At 38.5% G+C, this 17500-nt stretch overlaps 1 protein-coding gene across 4 annotated transcripts in view; it reads right to left on the bottom strand.

The window, feature by feature from the left end:
- LOC144978086 (tumor protein p53-inducible protein 11-like) overlaps window positions 1–17500 on the bottom strand; it is a 275092-nt gene that overhangs the window by 104168 nt on the left and 153424 nt on the right. The gene's annotated exons all lie outside the window — the stretch shown is intronic.

Here is a 17500-nt window from a genome sequence, read left to right as displayed (position 1 = left end):
TCTGTGACAAATCTGCCAGAATAATTCCAAAGGCATCATCATATTCAATTATTTACGGACAGATCGTTAAGCATGCATTATGTAATTACACACCGGCACATGTTAAATCGTTCAACACCATCATAGATGTGAACACAGACAAGACGGTAAACGTAGACCCCTTTGTACAATAATAATAGTCTGATGTCATGCCGCCCGGCAACGGCGGCCATCTTGGTTCTAAACAAAGAAAATCATTACTTTTTATTCTTCATGCTGGCTTGAACTTTTCATATGCCTTGTGATCAGAATGTGTAAAAGTCAAAACATGATCAAATTTATGTGGTTTTTTTTCCCTCTGGATACGCTTTTATGCTCGTCGGAGAAATATTTCATACAAGCGTCCGCCATTGTTCCGTTAGTTTAGAGCCAGTGTTACTAAGTTACCATGCGTCATTATGAAGGAAGTGACGTTACGACTATTGAATCCTATTACAAACTGGCACACGTTAAATCGTTCAACATCATCATAGATGTGTACACAGACAAGACGGTAAACGTAGATCCCTTTTGTACAATATTATATAAATCATAAACATTTCACAATACTGACAGGAAGGTGAAAACGGAAAGGATTCGGATGGGAACAGACAGGACAGACTATGGACGTTTCGGCTACAAATCCTTCGTCAGAAAAACAATTGACAAAGGAACGTTGTTCTCAATCTTCAATTATTAATTCTTTTGTTGACGAACTCGGATAAATATTACGAGACTTGGATTACGTATGTATGTTTTTTTTTTGTTTTTTTTTTTTTTTCGTGGAGAATTAATATTATAGTCTCTTGGAAGTGACCAAATAAAGATATTATAATTGTAAACATACATACGTAATCCAAATTACGTAATATTTACTATAGATAGATCGAAGATAACGTCACTCAGGTCTTTGTTATTGTTTTTGGCCATCCGCGTTTATGAGTAATTCTCACTGAACTGTATTATCCGGACTATAAAAGTTCATTGTAACACAGGTTTTGTGCTTTGGTCCGTTATACTTCCGGATGGCAATGTTGTGAACTTATTAGCCAATCGCATACTATCTATATATGTATAAATAATATGCGTTTTGGTAAAATACTCGCAACGTACCAACACAAACAAATATGTGTAACCTTGAACGTTTAATGGTGCTATGCGCTTTGCCAAAACAAAATCTCACAACATTTGCCAGCCGGATATACTATCCAATCAACAAACAAAACACATGTATAACTTTAAAGGATTAAAGATAGTATGCGCTTGGCTAAGAAACTCACAACATTGCCATCCGGAAGTACAACGGACCAACACATAATAAAGTTAAGTGAGAATTACTCATACAGATGGATGGCAAAAAACAATAACAAAGACCCGAGAGACGACAATTTCGTTATATCTATAGATAGTTCGAAGATGACGTCACTCATGTCTTTGTTATTGTTTTTTGCCATCCGCGTTTATGAGTAATGCTCACTGAACTGTATTAACCCGACTATAAACGTTCATGGATACACACAGTTTTGTGTGTTGGTCCGTTGTACTTCCGGATGGCAATGTTATGAGCTTCTTAGCCAAGCTGATAACGTCAAAATGCCAGTCTTTTGTCACAAAAGACAACAAATAGTGAGTTGTATTCAATAGTTCAACCATTGAAATGACTTGTTTCCATGTGCTCTACTAACGACAACTCACTAGGCGGTGCGAAAACCAAATAATGACTCAAACTGCCAGCCTTTTTGGGTTTCAGTGTCAGGCTATAACATAACGATAGCGACGGTGTAACCCTATAGATAGTATGCAGATGACGTCACTCAGGCCTTTGTTATTGTTATTGCCATCCGCGTTTGTGAGTTGTTCTCACTAAACTGTATTAACCAGACTATAAAAGTTCATGGTTACACAGAGTTTGTGTGTTGGTCCGTTATACTTCCTGATGGCAATGTTGTGAACTCCTTGGCCAAGCGCATTCTATCTATACTTTTAAAGTCAATCTGATAGAATATGGTAAGAATTGATCAATATCATGGCTGTCTATCTACAAACAATTACAAAGAGTTGAGGGATGTCAATGTTGTTCCTTCTATATATTATTTCAGCACCGAATTCACCCCAGGAACAATAGATACAGATATGAGGCGAATAATTCAGAAAACACGTTGGAAATGCCATGTGTTTTTTTAAGGCATCTCTGGATGGGATTCGCTGATCGGGGCTGGCGATAAATTGACTCGGAGTTGGTTTATAGATAGTATGCAGATGACGTCACTCAGGCCTTTGTTATTGTTTTTGCCATCCGCGTTTGTGAGTTGTTCTCACTAAACTGTATTAACCAGACTATAAAAGTTCATGGTTACACAGAGTTTGTGTGTTGGTCCGTTATACTTCCGGATGGCAATGTTGTGAACTTCTTGGCCAAGTGCATTCTATCTATAGATAGAACGAAGTTGACGTCACTCAGGTTTTTGTTATTGTTTTTTTTTTTTTTTTTTTGTTTTTTTTTTTGCCATTCATTTGTATGAGTGATTCACGCTAAACTGTATTAACCAGATTATAAACGTTTAAGGTTACACAAAGTTTTGTGTGTTGCTCCGTTATACTTCCGGATGGCAATGCTGTGAGTTTCTTAGCCAAGCACACACTTTATATAATACGCTTCAACAGTCGCAACGTCACTTCCCTCGTAATGACGCATGGTAACTTAGTAACTGGGTCTAAACTATCGGAACGATGGCGGACGCCCTTATGAAATATTTCTCCGACAAGCATAAAAGCGTATCCAGAGGGAAAAAAACCCATTATAAATATGATCATGTTTTGACTTTTACACATTCTGATCACAAGACACATGAAAAGTTCTAGCCAGCAAGAAGAATAAAAAGTACTGATTTTCTTTGTTAAGAACCACGATGGCCGCCGTTGCTGGGCGACGTGACATCAGACTATTGAATCCAATTCATTGAGAACTTATCACTAGTAGGCTGTCGAAAAATACTGACAAAGAACTTCATCTATAGATAGTATGCAGATGACGTCACTCAGGCCTTTGTTATTGTTTTTGCCATCCGCGTTTGTGAGTTGTTCTCACTAAACTGTATTAACCAGACTATAAAAGTTCATGGTTACACAGAGTTTGTGTGTTGGTCCGTAATACTTCCGGATGGCAATGTTGTGAACTCCTTGGCCAAGCGCGTTCTATCTATAGACATAAGACTTCTGGTTATAAAGGGCCCTACTGTAGACAGAATGTTATTATTCCCCGTGTGCAATCTTAGAGATTAAATCTACGTTACCCACAATGCATCTATCAAGCCGTCTCCGCTCATTAATGTCAACGTCGCAAAAAGTGCACTGACAGATTAATGAGGAAATAATGAATTAATCAGTCTGCGCAAAATCATTGTTTGCCAGTCAATATCACTGAAAAGGGGTTGGGGTGGAGCGGTGGAGGGGGGGGGGGGGGGGGGGCGTTTTTATGTAATTCTGATACAATATCGATTTTTTTATTCCATTGCGATTATTTGACTCGATATATTGGTTATGACATCGGCAGGGCGTTGATCGGGATTCGGTTGAGAGTTTATGTATGTTGATATGATGATGAATAATATAATGATGATGATGACAATAATATAATAATATAGATAATATAATAATAATATAATATAAATAAAAAATAATAATAATAATAATATAAAATAATAATATAATAATAATAATAATAATTAATAATAATAATAATAATATAATAATAATAATAATATATAAAATAATAATAATAATAATAATAAGATAATGATAATAATAATAATAATAATAATAATGATAATAATAATAATATTATTTTTGTAATTATTAGTATAGTAGATAGTAGTATAATAATATATAAGTAGCAGCAAGCAATATAGTCATATATAATTATAGTATAATATATAGTAATGTAGTAAGTAGTATAGTAGTAGTAAGTAGTAGTAGTAAGTAGTAGTAAGTAGTAGTAGTATAGATAGTAGTTAGTAGTAGTAGTAGTAGTAGTAGTAAGTAGTAGTAGTAGTAGTAGTAGTTAGTAGTAGTAGTAGTAGTAGTAGTAGTAGTAGTAGTAGTAGTAGTAGTAGTAGTAGTTAGTAAGTAGTAGTAGTAGTAGTAGTAGTAGTAGTAGTAGTAGTAGTAGTATAGTAGTAGTAGGTAGTAGTAGTAGTAGTAGTATAGTAGTAGTAGTAGTAGTAGTAGTAGTAGTAGTATAGTAGTAGTAAGTAGTATAGTAGTAGTAGTAGTAGTAGTAGTAGTAGTAGTAGTAGTAGTATAGTAGTAGTAGTAGTAGTAGTAGTAGTAGTAGTAGTAGTAGTAGTATGTAGTAGTATAGTAGTAGTAGTAGTAGTAGTAGTAGTAGTAGTAGTAGTAGTAGTAGTAGTAGTAGTAGTAGTAGTAGTAGTAGTAGTAGTAGTAGTAGAGTAGTAGTAGTAGTAGTATAGTAGTAGTAGTAGTAGTAGTAGTAAAGTAGTAGTAGTAAGTAGTAGTAGTAGTAGTAGTAGTAGTAGTAGTAGTAGTAGTAGTAGTAGTAGTAGTAGTAGTAAAAGTACTAGTAGTAGTAGTTAGTAGTTAGTAGTAGTAGTAGTAGTAGTAGTAGTAGTGTAGTAGTAGTAGTAGTAGTATAGTAGTAAAGTATACAGTAGTAGTAGTAGTAGTATAGTAGTAGTAGTATAGTAGTAGTAGTAGTAGTTAGTAGTAGTAGTAGTAGTAGTAGTAGTAGTAGTAGTAGTAGTAGTAGTAGTAGTAGTAGTAGTAGTAGTAGTAGTAGTAGTAGTAGTAGTAGTAGTAGTAGTAGTAGTAGTAGTAGTAGTAGTAGTAGTAGTAGTAGTTGTTGTAGTAGTAGTGTACAAGCCATCCCCATATCAGAGCAATACCACCATTGAACCAAAGGTCAATCCTCTTCATAAAACACTAAGAATCACTTGGAACTGAGAATTTGGGTCAAACAAAATAGAACTGTAAGACGTAAAAACCTTTCGAGCCTCTGAGAGGGATCTATATCCACGATTCTGCCATACTCTGCAAAAACCCATATTTAAAAATTTGGCCAGAAAACTCGTCCTTCAAATATCCATCGATTTAAATGAACCTCATCTTGGCAAAAACTTTCAAACCTGGGACTTCGCTGAAGTCCCAGGTTTGAAAGTTTTTGCCAAGATGAGGGTCATTTAAATCGATCGATATTTGAAGGACGAGTTTTCTGGCCAAATTTTTAAATATGGGTTTTTTTCTGGAGTACGTCAGAATGGTCCATTCATCATAATTCACTCCATATCCTCTTTCACTCATTTCGCTGGAAGGTCATTCTGCTGGTCACTCACGGCATTCTCTGATTGCGTGTTTGGACGACACTGACCAAGACTGCCTTTCTATAGCAAAATTTACATTTTTTTTTCATTTTTGTCAGAAAATGTCGACTTCAAATTTGATATGTAACCAGCCGTGTCAAATCGGTATTATGCCGAAATGAGCTAGATAAAATGTTTAGTGTTGCTGTTAGATTTTGGAACCCCTTGTAAAGAGCGAAGTCCCAGGTTTGAGAGACTTCTTTTTATTTCTTTTTTTTTTGTTGCCAAGATGAGGGTCAATTAAATCGATCGATATTTGAATAAGGACGAGTTTTCTGGCCAAATTTTAAAATATGGGTTTTTCCAGAGTACGGTATGCAGAGAAGACCTTGCATGCGAGAGAATTGCCAGGGAACCCATGTGCATGACGAGGTCGTGAATTCTCCAATAGGAAAGGGAGTATTTTGTAAATCTGTAGAAGATAAATCTGGCTTTTTATTGCGATGGGTTGTTTTTATAACGGTTTTGTTAGAAATTAGGAAGGGCGGGGGAGGGCTATTCCTGTAGCTCAAGTAATAACATAGCACCGAATTCACACGCGAACGACCTGGTTATAAATTCTCAAGTGGTTTAAAAGACGGCATGAGTTGAATTTTCTCAAAATTTTCACGTTTGTCAACAATGAGAAACATACAATAGTGCAAAGCGAAATAGGATATGTTTTGAGAATAACACGATAGCATTTATATAGCGTAATATCCACTACACGTAGTAGAAGCGTTATATAAGGGGTCCCCAACAACAACACTGAACATGTGCTTAGGGGCAGCGTGGCTCAGTGGTACGGTCTTTGCTTCCTACCCGAAAGGTACCGAGTTCGATCACCCGCCGCTGCGTTGTGTTGCCTTGAGCAAGTCACCTCGCCCTAGCTCACTTTTGTCTTTTTAATTTTTGTGTAAACAACAATGAGTGAAAGCTGTTAACATGAAATATCAGTATCTTATAAAATTATTTGATTTCAGAAATCTCAACCATAATAGTGAGAACCATTCATGAGGCATAATATGGAGGTATCAATATATACCTAGATAGCCACGCCTCTCGGACAATCGTTGCATTATGGCCTAACTTGCGTCATGTCTCGTTCTTTATGTTATGTTTTGTTGTTTTGTCGGGGACCCTTTGTAAAGCGCTGTTAGCACGTTTAGTGGATATTGCACTATAGGGAATGAGATTAGCGGAAGAGTAGCGTCCCTTGATTGGACGTCACCCATAGTCTGTGACGTCACCGGCGGAATAGTTATTAGAGAGAGAACGTCATGTTGGTTGTGCGCATGCGAGGACGAGAGAGACGCATGCGCAAAACCAAATTGGCGTTCTCTCCGTAAGGTGGCGCCCAATCAAGGGACGCTACTCTTCCGCTAATCTCATTCCCTATATTGAGCTTTTATAAGCGCAATATCCACTAAACGTGCTCAAAGCGCTTTACAGGGGGTCCCTGGTCAACAGCAACATTTAACATGTAGGACGGGACATGACGCCTGTTAGGGGATATTACAATTTTTCGGACAAAGACAAAGCTGTTAACGGCCAGGTACTCATTTTACACCTGAGTACGGTGAGAGAATGTGAATGAAGAGTCTTTTCCAAGGACTCAACTATGCGCCGAGCGCGAGGCTCGAACTCAGGACCTTCCGATCCGAAAGCGAGTGTCATACCACTAGAGCACATAGCTCAATTTTAAAAAGTTGTTTATTTTCGACTACAGGGCGCTTTCTCAGGAGACTATGGTGGCCTCAATTGCATGAGGCAAAGGCGATACCGTTGGAATTTGCATGGGAATTCACGGGATGGTTTCTGTAATGAGAACAGGCATTGATTTGGTTTCCAAATTTGAATCGCAAATAGGGTTATTAGGTGGATGGATGTTGTGCCAGCATCAGCAGCTCGGGGTTTGAAGGCTGGGGGGAGGGGGGGGGGGTGAAGGGTCGGAGGGGGTGGGGGTATAGGAAGGAAATGGAAATAGATTGGGTGGGGATGAAGAAAGTGATTGAGGTTGAGTGAAAGACAGAGAGGATGAGAGAAGGAGTTAGAGGGGAAGGGAGAAAAAGAAAACAGGAGAGTGAGAGAGAGAGAGAGAGAGAGAGAGAGAGAGGATGAGAGAGGGAGAGAGAGGGGAAGGGAGAAAAAGAGAACAGGAGAGTGAGAGAGAGAGAGAGAAGGGGGGGGGGAGAGAAGTCGGAGGAGGATTAGCCTGCGAGGGAGAGAGTGAGAGAGGGAGTGTGGAAGGGAGAAAAAGAGAAGAGAGAGAGAGCAAGAGAGAGAGAGACCAAAAAAAGGCAGATGGAGGCGGGGGGGCGGGGGGAGGAGCTGAATATAGAATTTCAAAAGTAAATCGATCGATATTTGAAGGACGCTTTTTCTGGTCAAAATTTTAAGATTGTTTTTGTATCTTTCCCAAATTCCGACAGTACAGTTGACAATCCGAGTGTTCCAGCATAGCCATCGTTAACTTATAGCCTGACACTGACCAAAAAATGACGTCAAAAGACCAGTCCTTTTGCCACAAAAGAAAACAAATCGTGAGTTGTATTCAATAGTTCAACCAATGGGACAACTTGTTTCCATGAGCTCTACTAACGACAACTCACTGTGGTGCAAAAACCAAATAATGACGTCAAAAGACAGGTCCTTTTGGGTTTCAGTGTCAGGCCGTAGCCATCGTTATGTTATAGATAGTATGCACATGACGTCACTCAGGCCTTTGTTATTGTTTTTGCCATCCGCGTTTGTGAGTTGTTCTCACTAAACTGTATTAACCAGACTATAAAAGTTCATGGTTACACAGAGTTTGTGTGTTGGTCCGTTATACTTCCGGATGGCAATGTTGTGAACTCCTTGGCCAAGCGCATTCTATCTATAGCCTGACACTGAAATCCAAAAAGACTGGCATTTTGACGTCATTATTTGGTTTTGCACCGTCTAGTGAGTTGTCGTTAGTAGAGCTCATGGAAACAAGTTATTTCGTTGGTTGAACTATTGAATACAACTCACGATTTGTTTTCTTTTGTGGCAAAAGACTGGCATTTTAACGTCATTTTTTGGTCAGTGTCAGGCCATAACTTTACGATGGCCACGGTCAGGCGATAACATAACGATGGCGACGGTTCCATCCCAAACCCATCAAGCCACTCACCCTGGACTCAATCGATACCAGCTCGTCAATAATCTATACGATCAATAGGATTTCAAAACTGGAGACTATTGAAAACATTGGCCAGGAGTCAAATGCGCCCGATTGTGCCAACCCGGTGATACGCCCATTTCATTTGTGACCCAAAGTGCCAAAACGGTGTGATGCTGGGATGACCCAGGTGACTAAAAATCAAATTTGTAAGTGAGAACAAAATACAAGCAGAAAAAAAGACATTCTAGTTTTTGTCACTTTAAGGTACTATTGATGCTATGCGCTCAGGCAAACTACTCATAACATCCGCCAGCCGGACAAAACAATGACATACCAACACACAAAACTGTGTGTAACCTTGAACGTTTAGAGTCTGAATGATAAAGAGAATAAACCCGGAACGTCCAGTTTTCTCTACCGTGTCCAATCCGACATATTACCGGATTGATGCGCTGAGTCGCAAAAAGTAGTTGTTATAGATGCTGTCCGCTTGGCTAAGAAAATCACAACATTGCCATCTGGAAATATAACAAAACTATGTGTAATCTTTAACGTTTATATTCTGGTTAATACAGTTTAGTGCGAATTTTAAAAATAGATGGCAAAAAAAAACCAACAATAACAAAGACCTGAGTGGCGTCGAATTCGTTCTATCTATATACATAGTATGAAATTGACGTCACGCAGGTCTTTGTTATTGTTTTTTGCATCCATGTTTATAAGTAATTCTCACTTAACTGTATTAACCAGACTATAAACGTTCAAGGTTACACACAGACAGTTTTGTGTGTTGGCCCGTTATACTTCCGGATGGTAATGTCATGAGCTTCTTAGCCAAGCGCACACTATCTATAGAATTGTGGTTTAAAAAGCATCACAGTCTTCCCAGAGTGACTAAGGTCTCTCCAAGGATAAACAAATGTCATTTCAAGAATATATCAGCGAGGATTAGTTGAAATGAAAATTGTCATGAATTGAGTAGGAGATGAACTCCAAACTGTCAAAGATCGCACTTAATTTCCTCTTACATTCTTCTTGTATTTCACGGCTTCAGAAATAGAGTCATGATGGTTCTGTTCTGAGGAATAGGGAGAGGGGGATGGGGTGGAGACAGGAGGGAGAAAGAGTGAGAGACAGGAGGAGAAGAGAAAGACAGTGAGATAGATAAATAGATATAGAGGAGGGAGGAAGAGAGAGAGAGAGAGAGAGAGAGAGAGAGAGAAAGAAGGAAAGACCAAGCGAAGAAGAGAAAGGCATAGGGACAGCAGAGAGAGAGAGAGAGAGAGAGAGAGAGAGAGATAGAGAGAGAGAGATGGGGTAAGGGAGAAAGAGTGAGATACAGGGTGAGGATGAGAGATAACAAAGAGAGTGAGAGAGAGAGAGAGAGAGAGAGCTAGAGAGAGCGAGAGAGAGAGAGATATTGTGGGGCGACAGAGAGGGAGAGACAGTGAGAGGAAGAGAGATAGACACATACACACAGAGAGAGAGAAAGAGAGACAGAGAGAGAGAGAGAGAGAGAGAGAGAGCTCATGGATATTATCTAAGACAGTTGTAAGTTGAGAAATCGGTTAGGATGAGCCCAAAAAAATTGCATTTTATTTTCTCCAAACCTATTCATATTATATATAGATATATACGGCTTCAGGGATATTTCAACATTCTAACGGTTTCTTGGCAGGAAGCGGAAGTTCCAGTCTAGAAATGAACGCCATTTCTAATCAAATCATCGTCCTTGTCATGAAATGGATATTCGATGCAAATCTACAAGTGCAAGAAACAAATGCATAGTTTTATTTTACTTGTTTTGTTGGTTTTTTTTCTTTGGCAATCGTATTCGCTTCAAGTAAGTGTCAAATTTGTCATTTGTTGTCAATGAAGATTATCCATCCATCCATCCATCCATCCATCCATCCATCCATCCATCCATCCATCCATCCATCCTCGCTCTTTTACGTCGCTAAATTCTAGGATTTTGCTTATAGGGAATGAGATTAGCGGAAGAGTAGCGTCCCTTGATTGGACGTCACCCATAGTCTGTGACGTCACCGACGGAAAAGTTATTAGAGAGAGAACGTCATGTTGGTTGTGAGCATGCGTCTCTCGTCCTCGCGAATAAAGTATATATTATTATTATTATTATTATTATTATTATTATTATTATTATTATTATTATTATTATTATTATTATTGTTATTATTATCATTATTATTATTATTATTATTATTATTATTATTATTATTATTATTATTATTATTATTATTATTATCTCAAAACATTGCCCAAACATCAACCTCCCCTTAACATCAACGATAGACCTCAACAACACCAGAGACATGGCATCAAACAAACAGGAATGGCGATTCGTCTTAACATAAAAAAAAAACAGGAAGGCCGCCGAGGTTGCAAACTCCATCGACAGTTCCAGCGAAAGGCCAACAGCTTTAACCCTCTCGTTACCAAACATGGGAAAATCGTCACATTCATTACGATACAACCAACAATATATTTTCTTATTCCGATTTCAATTTATTATTGTTATAGATATAAAAATTCGGCACTGTGATACAGACCTGATTTTCTGGAGAAAATATAGAATATAGGTCCCACTCGTTACTGTTCTGTTTGAAATATCTATTTTTGTTTTGGGTGAGTGTGAAGTTTAGGGTCAATTTCTAAAAATAGCTGGTAAGGAGAGAGTAAAGTCAAGTAAGTCAATCACCCAACTAAAGTTAGAAACGTCGAAAACCCTTGTCAAATGTTGGTCACACGACGTAATACGCTTCAACAGTCATGACGTCACTTCCCTCGTAATGACGCATGGTAATTTAGTAACTGGCTCTAAACTATCAGAACAATGGCAGACGCCCTGATGAAATATTTCTCCGACGAGCATAAAAGCGTATCCAGAGGGGAAAAAAGAACCATAAATTTGATCATGTTTTGACTTTTACACATTCTGATCACAAGACATGTGAAAAAGTTCTAACCAGCATAAAGAATAAAAGGTACCAATTTTCTTTGTTTAGAACCACGATGGCCGCCGTTGCTGGGCGACTTGGCATCAGACTATTGAATCCAATTACAAATAAACAAATGAGCGAGAGGATGTTTAACGATTTGACATGACCTGACCTAGATACGCATCGTCAGCCATTAAAACCATTTTGGCCATTCTCAAAGTTTCCTGTCCCTGTATTTCAGTCTCTGTTACACATAGTTTAGTGTTTCAGTACGATTGATCTGGCGGCCAGAACTGGCGAGTATTTTACTTAAACGGATAATAAAGTAGTCCTTCAGAGCGATTAGGCCAATGGAGCCGGATTTTATCCCCGTTTCTATAGCGTGAAATGGACAATTTCAATTGCTTGTACCCTTTTGGATAGGACGCTAATCTATCGCAAAGTACTATCCGTCAGATTTAACAGACCCAGCTACCCATTCACTGCTGGGTGGACAGGGAGGTCAGAAAAAAAATCTCGAGTACACCTGGGATCGATCTTGGTTCCTGTGCGTGTGAAGCGAGTGCTCTACCAACTGATCTATCGGACACCAAATCAATATAATAGCCAATTGCTAAAGCCATTTATGATATTTTTTAAAAGATGTAAAAAGTAAGTGAAAACAAGACAACAAGGCAGATGGTTTCCAAAATGAGACAAGAGACAATTTTGTTTTTGTTTGCCCCTGAATAACGTCTGGACCGGCCGGGGTCAATTTGATGTCTCGACATTTCTTGATAAACAAATCGGTAATGTGTGTTTGGTTGTCGGACTTCTGATAAAATGTAAATTTGAATCCTTTGGACACACGGACACACGGACACACGGACACACGGACACACGGACACACGGACACACACAATATACAGAGAGAGATAGAGAGAGAGAAGGAGAGAGAGAAACCGATTACACACACAAAGAGAGAGAGAGAGAGAGAGAGAGAGAGAGAAAGAGAGAGAGAGAGATAGCGAAAGACACAAATACATAAACAGTCACACACAGACACAGAGCGAGAGCTAGAGAGAGAGAAAGAGAGAGAGAGACAGAGAGAGAGAGAGAGAGAGAGATAGCGAAAGACACAAATACATAAACAGTCACACACAGACACAGAGCGAGAGCTAGAGAGAGAGAGAGAGAGAGAGAGAGAGAGAGAGAGAGAGAGAGAGAGATAGCGAAAGACACAAATACATAAACAGTCACACACAGACACAGAGCGAGAGCTAGAGAGAGAGAGAGAGAGAGAGAGAGAGAGAGAGAGAGAGAGCTAGAGAGAGAGAGAGAGAGAGAGAGAGAGAAAGAAAGAGAAACACACATACATAAACACAGTCACAGACAGACACAGAGCGAGCGATAGAGAGAGAGAGAGAGAGATAGATAGAGAGAGAGAGAGAGAGAGAGAGAAAGAAAGAGAAAGACACACATACATAAACACAGTCACAGACAGACACAGAGCGAGCGATAGAGAGAGAGAGAGAGAGAGAGATAGATAGAGAGAGAGAGAGAAAGAAAGAGAAAGACACACATACATAAACACAGTCACACACAGACACAGAGCGAGAGATAGAGGTAGAAAAAAAACCCACTAAAATACACAAAGAGAGAGACACACAGTGAGAGGGACAGAGAGAAAGATAGAAACACACAGCAGTTGAACAAGGAACCTACAGGTCAAAGACAGACTTTCATACCACTAGGCCACGAAGGGATTCTAGTTGTTTATCAAGAAAGTTATTTTTCCCATCTGGACTGAAGAAAGAAAAGCGAGGGGTTGGAGAAAAACACTGGACATCATTAAATTTGATCCCATCTGACTCTTCGTGATATGACCACATAGACGCACATGTAAATAACATAGCTGTGATTAAAAATATTCATCATGACGGTTTTCGTGGCTATATTTACTTGAGCCAACTCTCAAACCCGGGACTTCGGCGAAGTCCCGGGTTTGAGAGTTTGTGCCAAGATGACGGTCATTTGAATCGATCGATATTCGAAGGACGAGTTTTCTGGCCAAATTTTTTAATATCTGTTTTTCCAGACTACGACAGCGTACTTCGTTGATACAATTTTTGTTAGCATTCTAGTTTTGATTCGATACGATATTGCAGGTCAAAGCGAATATATGTGTATATCGATATTCCAAAAAACGATATTTACCCAACGCATCATCCCAGAGACGGACGGGTTCTATAAATAGTACTATAAATAGTAATCTGTCGAAGAAACCGTACAAATGTTGTCTTATCTTTCTCCCTGTCGTTTGTCTTTGTTTGATATTGTTTTTGTGAGTTCTTATCTTGATTTCCGGTGGCGGAAGATTCCCCTTCCAGCTGGAGTCCGATTTCAACGAGTACGATACCATGTTGTTGGTGGTGATTATTTGGGAAATATAAAGAGAAAAAATATAGAATAAATGAATATTTAAATACAGCGCATTTCAAAGGATGTACCATATTCAATGCGCCTCTCGATGATTCATTAATTTCCCCTGCAGCAGTTAATTTGGAACCATATAAATTCCATGTCATACCGTTCAACTCTCCTGTTAGGAATCAGTTCTTTTTTGTACTAAAACTTATATGATAAAAAATAATATAGAAATTAGATAACATGTGACCCATCAGCCTGAAACGGTATAATGCCAGGTTGGATTAGATGCGAAAAGGTGAATTTATAAACAGAAATGTGGCCGGCAACCTGAAAACGGTGATATGTAAAGTTGATCTATCTGCTAGAACTTGGAATGCATAATCAAGACAGTGACCGACATCATTAAAACGGTATTATGAAGGGGTGATTTAGATGTTATAATTAGAATTCACAGTTGCAAAAAGTAGGCTTGGGATAGGTTTGTTTATGTTTTAATGGGGGGGGGGGGTATGATGAGTAGATATAGGTACAATCTTACGCTAACAAAATTTAACAGTTGATATTTTTCATTATTCTATTTTTAATACTAACTACTAGTAGTAGTAGTAGTAGTAGTAGTAGTAGTAGTAGTAGTAGTAGTAGTAGTAGTAGTAGTAGTAGTAGTAGTAGTAGTTGTCGTTGTTGTTGTAGTGATAGTAGTAGTGGTAGTAGTAGTAGAAGTAGTAGTAGTAGTAGAAGTAGTAGTAGTAGTAGTAGTAGTAGTAGTAGTAGTAGTAGTAGTAGTAGTAGTAGTAGTTTCGTTGTCGTTGTTGTTGTAGTGATAGTAGTAGTAGAGGTAGTAGTAGTAGTAGTAGTAGTAGTAGTAGTAGTAGTAGTAGTTGTTGTAGTTGTTGTTGTTGTTGTTGTTGTTGTTGTTGTTGTTGTAGAGCCCTAGAACACTTTACGGATTCTGCGTGCTATATAAATTCATTATCACAGTTCATTACATCTTGTTTATAAGGGCCATGGTAATCAGGCTACAATTTGCTCACCATTCGATGCGTTGTGTTGGCTTCACGTACAAACCGTAAGGTTACAACCTATAATAGTCTTATATAGCTGTTGAGGGCAGTAATTAATTCCTATGCAACAACCTTAGCCATGCCTTTGTACCAGCTGCTACCCATAGATAGAATGAAAATGACGTCACTCAGCTCTTTTTCATTGTTTTTAGCCAGCCATTGTTGTGAGTATAGATAGTTCGAAGATGACGTAACTCAGGTCTTTGTTACTGTTTTTTGCCATCCGTGTTTATGAGTAATGCTCACTGAACCGTATTAACCTGACTATAAACGTTCATGGATACACATAGTTTTGTGTGTTGGTCTGTTATACTTCCGGATGGCAATGTTATGAGCGTCTTAGCCAAGTGCATACTATCTATATCTCATTAAATTACATCAATCAGACTATAAACGTTTAATGTTACACATTAATTTAGTGTGTTGGACAGTCTCGCCAGTGACCCAACTGGACAGTCTCGCCAGTGACCCAAATGGACAGTCTCGCCAGTGACCCAACTGGACAGTCTCGCCAGTGACCCAAATGGACAGTCTCGCCAGTGACCCAACTGGACAGTCTCGCCAGTGACCCAAATGGACAGTCTCGCCAGTGACCCAACTGGACAGTCTCGCCAGTGGTTCCAGACCCTTTAGAGATGGCTCGCTGAGATTTGTCTCGGTCACTTTAGTAAGGCCATGATCACAAAGGACTAAGTGATTCGGTCTGATTTGAAATGGGTCCCAGTGTTGTAAAGACATTTTTTATTATCTATGCGTTTCCTTGATTTAAATCTCTCCTTACCAACTATAGATAGTTCGAAGATGACGTCACTCATGTCTTTGTTATTGATTTTGCCATCCGCGTTTATGAGTACTTCTCACTAAACTGTATTAACCAGACTATAAACCTTCAAGGTTACACACAGTTTTGTGTGTTGGCCAGTTTTACTTCCGGATGGCAATGTTGTGAACTTCTTAGCCAAGTGCATACTATCCATAGGAAAATCGTCACATTCGTTTCGATACAACCAACATTTTCCTTATTCAAATTTCTTTTGAATTGTACATCATAAAGAAAATTGTAGAGTATGTTTTGCTAAATAAATTATAGATATCTATATCGCAAGAACTTTACTGCTTTTGTTGTTTGAATGATAAAAAAATATATTTTTGTGTTATCTAGTTGGGTGTGAAGTTTTGGGGAAAATCCTGAAAATGGCTGTCAGGATAGAGTAAAAACAACTTATGTCTTTGTTGAACACTCTTAGGAGAATGTATTCGGTTTTATTCCTTGCAGATGTGCAAAGCCCACCAGATACATCGTGACCTGAACACCCTTGTTGGTCATAGAAGTCTCTCTTTGTGTTTAGAAGTATAGATAGTTCGAAGATGACGTCACTCAGGTCTTTGTTATTGTTTTTTGCCATCCGCGTTTATGAGTAATGCTCACTGAACTGTATTAATCTAACTATAAACGTTCATGGAGACACATAGTTTTGTGTGTTGGTCCGTTATACTTCCGGATGGCAATGTTATGAGCTTCTTAGCCAAGCGCATACTATCTGTACGAAAAGCTGTATGTACAAACAAATATGTGACCCTTCGCCTCAAAACGGTATTAAGTCGGTATGGCTAAGATATTGGAAATTGAATTTATAGCCAGAAATATCAGACTTGTGTTGAGTTTGTATGTTTTATTGGGGAGAATGGACACCATATTTTAGGGTGCTAATGCCAACAATTTATATTTTTGACCAATTTAACATTCAATTCGGATTTTAAGCATCCGCTTCGTTCCGACATAATACCGTTTTGAGACGATGGGTCACGTATAAAGGTACAACCATAAATCATATCCCTGGACAAACTGTCTGTCGTTATTGTATACTAATGCCCTAATGTCTCTTAAATTAAATCCGATTTCTTTTAAAATGGGCGCATTGTGAATGAATGAATGGATGGATGGATGAATTAATTAATGAATGAAGGAAGGAAAGCTAAATGAATGAATGAATGAATGCGCATGGTGCATGTACTCTTGTCAGAAAATAAAATGATATTCAATGGTTACAGAAATACATACACACACACACACACAGAGAAAGAGAGGGAGAGAGAGAGAGAGAGAGAGAGAGAGAGAGAGAGAAAGGGAGAGAGAGAGAGAGAGAGAGAGAGAATTTTTATGAATATGAAATAATTAGAGATTAACAAAGGAAGTGTATGTGCTTTGTTTTCCAGAAATGAATAAATGAATGAATGAATGAACGGGTAAATGAATTAATGAATTAGTGAATGAATGTATGGATAAATTAATTAATAGATTTATGAATGAATTTATGAATGAATTTATGAATTTATTTATGAATGAATGAATGAATGACAATAATAAAAGAATGTAATGATTCATCCCCAGGGGGAATTTCCCTTAAGAGCCTGTCTCGAAATAGGACCGGTGGTTACCCCAAGCGTCACTAGGTTCTCACTGTGGGCAATAAAATAAACATTATTACACACTTTATTTCTTTATTGGGGTGGGGGGAGGGGGATTCTGGATGTGTTCCCAATCCCCGA

The sequence above is a fragment of the Berghia stephanieae genome, chromosome 8 (genome assembly GCF_034508935.2).
Source record: "Berghia stephanieae isolate SIO BIC M18660-M18661 chromosome 8, UCSD_Bste_1.3, whole genome shotgun sequence".
Taxonomy (NCBI): domain Eukaryota; kingdom Metazoa; phylum Mollusca; class Gastropoda; order Nudibranchia; family Aeolidiidae; genus Berghia; species Berghia stephanieae.
Note: the sequence above shows the minus strand (reverse complement) of the source record. Positions and strands in the feature narration are given on the sequence as shown.